This window comes from Pongo pygmaeus, chromosome 16, assembly GCF_028885625.2.
Source record: "Pongo pygmaeus isolate AG05252 chromosome 16, NHGRI_mPonPyg2-v2.0_pri, whole genome shotgun sequence".
Classification (NCBI taxonomy): Eukaryota; Metazoa; Chordata; class Mammalia; order Primates; family Hominidae; genus Pongo; species Pongo pygmaeus.
The window spans coordinates 48,168,923-48,175,687 of record NC_072389.2 but is presented as its reverse complement, the minus strand read 5'-3'; the positions used below and the strand labels follow the sequence as shown (position 1 = coordinate 48,175,687).

At 45.0% G+C, this 6,765-nt stretch overlaps 1 pseudogene; it reads left to right on the top strand.

Annotated features, from left to right (window-relative positions):
* Positions 1-2,490: 2,490 nt before the first annotated feature.
* LOC129013843 (farnesyl pyrophosphate synthase-like) lies at positions 2,491-3,563 on the top strand (annotated as a pseudogene).
* Positions 3,564-6,765: the final 3,202 nt, after the last annotated feature.

Here is a 6,765-nt window from a genome sequence, read left to right as displayed (position 1 = left end):
TAGGGACTTCTCATGTTTGGGGATTTGTGTTTAAAGTATAAAAATCTGCCTAGGAAGACTCTCCAGTTGAAACCTTTGTCAGCCCAGGCAAATGTTTTAAAAGACATAGGTGTTTAGTATACATGGGTCTCCAAACTTTTTAGCCATATACTCCATCAATAAATAGTTTTTAGCATGCATACCAAATAGAATATAAACACATACACATATTTTATATTCTATATGCAGTGCTTTACTAATACATCATGCAAATTGTAAAACATAGCTTTATAAGGAGATTTAAAAATCAGTTAAAAATAGAAATAGATATTTAAATATCTTCCAATCCAATCTGCATCCTTTTGGGTATGCACACTCTAATATGGAGACAACTGTCTAGAGCAGCAGTATCCAGAAGAGTTTTGCAATAATAGAAATGTTCTGGCCAGGTGCAGTGGCTCAAGCCTGTAATCCCATCACTTTGGGAGGCCGAGGCGGGCGGATCACGAGGTCAGGAGATCGAGACCATCCTGGCTAACACGGTGAAACCCCGTCTCTACTAAAAATGCAAAAAATTAGCCAGGCGTGGTGGCGGGCGCCTGTAGTCCCAGCTACTCAGGTGGCTGAGGCAGGAGAATGGCGTGAACCCAGGAGGCGGAGCTTGCAGTGAGCTGAGATCACACCATTGTACTCCAGCCTGGGTGACAGAGTGAGACTCTGTCTCAAAGAAAAAAAAAATGTTCTGTGTGTATTTACCGTACAGAATGGCAGTCACTATTCTCATGTGGCTATTGAACACTTGTGATGTGGCTAGTGCAACTGAGGGCCTGAATTTTTAATTTTTAGTTAATTTAAATGTAGTCATGTGTGGCTGGTGGCTACCATATTGGGCAGCATACATCTAGTGTGATGGTTCTCAAACTTAACTGTGCATTAAAGTCACCTAGAGAGTATTAACAAAATACAAATGCCCAGTTCTCACCCTCGATCTGGAATCAATCTTGTGGGATTGAGCCTTAAAATAAGCAGGGTGGTTTTCTTCCATTTCTGAGCCATGACTCTTCATAAAATGAAGAGGTTGCTTTCTTTTTAGCTTGGTGATTTTCAGACTAAGTGCCAAAGATTCTGGGAGAAATGTAGGCCCGAGAGGGGAAAGAGTGCCAAAGCTGGATAGTTGTGATTTTTCATTTTGAGTTTCTGTGTAAGCTTTCATTTGAGAAAAGGGTACCTGGAATTTTTAAAAGGTTAGAAGCAATTGCTTTAGTTTTAAGCTTTAAAATATTCTATGAGGTAGCCGGGCATGGTGACTCACGCCTATAATTCCAGCACTTTGGGAGGCCGAGGCAGGCGGATCACAAGGTCAAGAGATCAAGACCATCCTGGCCAACATGGTGAAACCCCATCTGTACCAAAAATACAAAAATTAGCTGGGCATGGTGGTGCACACCTGTAGTCCCAGCTACTCAGGAGGCTGAGGCGGGAGAGTCACTTGAACGCGGGAGGCGGAGATTGCAGTGAGCTGAGATTGTGCCATTGCACTCCAGCCTGGAGACAGAGTGAGACTCCATCTCAAAAAAAAAAAAAAATTCTATGAGGGGCAACACTGAAGGCAAAGAAGGGTTTTTGTCTGTTTTTTGTTTTGAGTCAGAGTCTCACTCTGTCACCCAGATCAGTCAAGCGAAATTTGGGGAAAAAATAGAAATGAAGACTAAGAAGGAAGACAAAAATGAAAAGTTACCAATGGAATGCACAGTAAGGAAAAGCTGGAAAGACCTGGGCATTGTGGCGCACCTGTAGTCCCAGCTACTTGGGAAGCGGAGGTGGGAAGATCCCTTGAGAAGGAGGTCAAGGTTGCAGTGAGCTGACATCACACCACTGCCCTCCAGCCTGTGTGCCAGAGTGACACCCTGACTTAAAAAAAAAAAAAAAAGGGGGGGGGCAGGGAAGGAGAAAAAAAGGATTTAGGATAAAGAAGATTTGATATATATTCATTGGACTCCCTGAAGAAAGAAAAAGCAATGGAACAGAACACAAATGGAAAACTATAATTAGGTTAAAATTTCTTGGGAAAAAAAAAAACTTGAACATGTTTTGAAAGAGAACATTGTAAAAACCCAGAAGAGTCAACACCAAAGGATTTTCACATCCAGACAAACTGTCCAAGTATAAAGTCCACACAGATAGTTCAGAGCATGCTAATACTCAGGGAATATTTTTTCCCATGAGCCTTTCCTAAGAAATTTACCAGTGAGCAAGCTTCAGACAATCGTAAATGAGTATAGAAGCCTTGGCATAAGGTCTGGGGGTGAGTGTTGCATATGTTTAATTGTACAGATGGGGGGATGAGAGACAAAATTGGATGCTCTAATGATGTAGAATTATTACAACTAACAAAAAATAGGAGAAAAAGGGCAAGTGGGTGGAAAGTTAAACAAGCTCACTGATTACATCAGTGGTTTTCGCCAGAAGTAAAAAGGTATCAAGCAGAAACCCGCATCCGGGAACAAAGCCCTCTGCTCGTCCCTCAGAATGAATGGAGACCAGAGATCAGATGTTTATGTGCAAGAAAAGCAGGATTTCGTTCAGTGCTTCTCCCAGATCATTGGGGATGAGATGAGGCACCCAGAGACAGGAGATGCTATCACCCAGCGCAAAGAGGTCCTGTAGTACAATGCCATTGGAGGCAAGTATCACCGGGCTTTGACGGTGCTAGTAGCATTCTGGGAGCTGGTGGAGCTGAGGAAACAGGATGCTGAGAGTCTCCAGCGGTCCCTGACTATGGGCTGGTGTGTGGAACTGCTGCAAACTTTGTTCCTGGTGGCAAATGACATCACGGATTCATTGCTCACCGCTGGGAACAGATCTGCTGGTTTCAGAAGCCGGGCGTGGGTTTGGATGCCATCAGTGATGCTATCCTTGTGGAAGCATGTATCTACCGCCTGCTGAAGCTCTATTGCTGGGAGCCAGCCCTATTGCCAGAACCTGATCCAGCTCTTCCTGCAGAGTTTATATCAGACTGAGATTGGGCAGACCCTGGACCTCATCACAGCCCCCCAGGGCAATGCGGATCTTGGCAGATTCACTGAAAAGAGGTACAAATCCAGCGTCAAGTACAAGGCAGTTTCTACTCCTTCTACCTTCCTGTAGCTGCAGCCATGTACATGGCAGGTATTGATAGAGAGAAGGAGCATACCAATACCAAGAAGATCCTGCTGGAGATGGGAGAGGGAGAGTTCTTTCAGATCAGGATGATTACCTTCACCTCTTTTGGGGACCCCAGTGTGACCAGCAAAGTTGGCACTGACATCCAGGACAACAAATGCAGCTGGCTGGTGGTTCAGTGTCTGCAACGGGCCACTCCAGAACAGTACCAGATCCTGAAGGAGAATTACAGGCAGAAGGAGGCCAAGAAGGTGGCCCAGGTGAAGGCACTATATGAGGAGCTGGATCTGCCGGCCGTGTTCTTGCAATAATAGGAAGACAGTTACAGCCACATTATGGGTCTCATTGAACAGTACACAGCTCCCGTGTCCCCAGCCATCTTTCTAGGGCTGACATGCAAAATCTACAAGCGTAAAATGTGACCAGAGACTGCAAGGGCGGGGAGAGGAGGCTCTCAAAAAATTATTGTGTAACCTTAAAAAAAAATTAAAAATAAATAAAAAGGTATCACTTGAATGTGACAAATCAAGAAATAAAAACAAGTGGCCGGGCACGGTGGGTCACGCCTGTAATCCCAGCACTTTGGGAGGCTGAGGCGGGTGGATCACCAGGTCAGGAGATCGAGACCATCCTGGCTAACATGGTGAAACCCTGTCTCTACTAAAAATACGAAAAATTAGTCCGGCGTGGTGGCGGGCGCCTGTAGTCCCAGCTACTCAGGAGGCTGAGGCAAGAGAATGGCGTGAACCCGGGAGGCGGAGCTTGCAGTGAGCCGTGATTGCGCCACTGCACTCCAGCCTGGGCGACAGAGCGAGACTCCGTCTCAAAAAACAAATAAACAAAACAAAACAAAAACAAGTACACAAATTGACACTAGGATAAAGCTAGTGGCTAAATGGTGAGAGAGAAGGAGCAGGGTAAGAAGCAATTTCAAAATTGGTCACGTATTAAGAAACCAACAGTATTTAAGGAAAGAGAATATTTCGTAAAGATGTTAGTATAAAATTTACTGCTAGAAGTACAACACCAAGGCCGGGCGCGGTGGCTCATGCCTGTAATCCCAGCACTTTGGGAGGCCAAGGCAGGTGGATCATGAGGTCAGGAGATCGAGACCATGCTGGCTAACATGGTGAAACCCCGTCTCTACTAAAAATACAAAAAATTAGCTGGGCGTGGTGACGGGCGCCTGTAGTCCCAGCTACTCGGGAGGCTGAGGCAGGAGAATGGTGTGAACCCAGGAGGCGGAGCTTGCAGTGAGCCAAGATCGCGCCACTGCACTCCAGCCTGGGCAATAGAGCGAGACTCTGTCTCAAAAAAAAAAAAAAAAAAAAAAAATACACCACCAAAGAGGAGGAAAAAGGCAAATAGACTACATAGTGAAACAATGTGGTTCCCACCCTGTGCCCTGAGCTGCAGCCAGGATAGGCTCTGGACACCTGAGACCCTGAGCTGGAATAAGCAGATAAATAATTATTTTACCTGTTTTTATCAGTCTTTCTTAAATGTATGTATAGTTCACGTTTATTTCAGTGTTTAATATTAGAAGTGTTTTCGTCTTTATTTAGAAGTTTGGGCCGGGCGCAGCGGCTCACGCCTGTAATCCCAGCACTTTGGGAGGCCGAGATGGGCGGATGACCTGAGGTCAGGAGTTTGAGACCGGCCTGACCAACATGGAGAAACTCCATCTCTACTAAAAATACAAATTAGCTGGGCGTGGTGGCGCATGCCTTAATCCCAGCTACTCAAGTGGCTGAGGCAGGAGAATCACTTGAACCCGGGAGGCTGAAGTTGCAGTGAGCCGAGATCACGCCACTGCACTCCGGCCTGGGCAACAAGAGTGAAACTCTGTCTCAAAAAAAAAAAAGAAGTTTGGTGATGTTTTTGTGATGAGAAGTGTGCCATATGAACTTAACCCTTGTTTATAGTAATTAGCCTATGGTAAAACTGGCTTTGTTATACATCATTTTGCTTAAAGTCACAGTTCCCAAGGGTTAATGATGTTAAATGAAGACTTATGTACTGCTTCACACCTACCAGAATGGCTATAATAAAAAAGATGGGCAATAATGTGTTGGCAAGGATGTGGAAAAAGTGAAACCCTTATACATCACCGGTGAGGATATAAAATGGTACAGCTGCTTTAAAAAACAGATGGGCAGTTCCTGATAAGATCTGTTACCAGATGACTTAGCAATTCTTCTCCCAAATTCAAATTCTTCAAGAGAATTTGAAACATCTTCACACATACACAAAAAAACTTATACACAAATGTGCATAGCAGCATTATTCATAACAGCCCAAAACTGGAAACTACCCAATTGTCCATCAACCAATGAATGGATAAATAAAATACCTATCCATACAATGGAATATTATGCACCCATAAAAAGGAATGACATTCTGATGCATGCCATAGCATGGGTAAATCTTGTAAACATCATGCTCAGTGAAAGAAGCCAGTCACAAAAGACCATATATTGTATGATTCCATTTATATCCAATGTCCAGAATTAGACAAATCCATAGAGACAAACAGTAAATTAGTGGTTGTCAGGGGTTGGGAAGACAGGGGAGTAGGGGATGACTGCTAATGGGTATGGGGTTTCTTACTGGATTGATGAAAATATTCTGGATTAGATAGTGTTTCTGATTCAATGCATCCTGGAGCATGGCACCCACCTTCAAAGCTGACACTTCCACTGTACCTTCAGCAGGCCATTCCAACATTGTATTAGCTCAGCTGCTCCTGAGTGGTGCAGTATGCAGTACAACCAGGGTAGCCCATAGTCATTGGGCCCACTGCAGCACTTTCTTACTGTGAAATGGGTTCCCTGGTTACATGCTGTGCCGAGTGGAATTCCATGTTGTAGAACAGGTACTCAACAAGCCCCCAGATACTGATGCTGCCTGAAGCTCTGTGGGCAGGAAAGGCAAACCCATATGCTGAATAGGTATCTGTTCATATGAGAATGAACCAGTGACTCTTCTAGGATAGAAACATCCTGGCCAGGCACAGTGGCTCATGTCTGTAATCCAAGCACTTTGGGAGGCCAAGATAGGAGGATTGCTTGAGCTCAGGAGTTTGAGACCACCCTGGGCAACATAGTGAGACCTTGTCTTTACTAAAACTAAAAAAATAATTAGCCAAGTATGGTGGTACACACCTGTAGTCCCAGCTATTCAGGAGGCTGAGGCAGGAGGATTGCTTGAGCCTGGGAGATTGAGGCTGCAATGAGCTATGATTGTGCAACTGCACTCCAGCCTGGGTGGCAGAAGGAGACTGTCTCAAAAAAAAAAAAAATGTAGTCAAGTTGCTGCAAGGTAGCTGGTTGATTTTGAAAAACAGTGCCACAGGCTGAGCGAGGTGGCTCACACCTGTAATCCCAGCACTTTGGGAGGCCGAGGTGGCCAGATTACCTGAGGTCAGAAGTTTAAGACCAGCCTGACCAACATGGCGAAACGCTGTCTCTACTAAAAATACAAAAATTAGCCAGGCATGGTGGCACGTGCCTGTAATCCTAGCTACTCGGGAGGCTGAGGCAGGAGAATCACTTGAACCCAGGAAGCAGAGGTTGCAGTAAGCCGAAATCATGCCACTGCACTCCAGCCTGGGCGAAAGAGTGG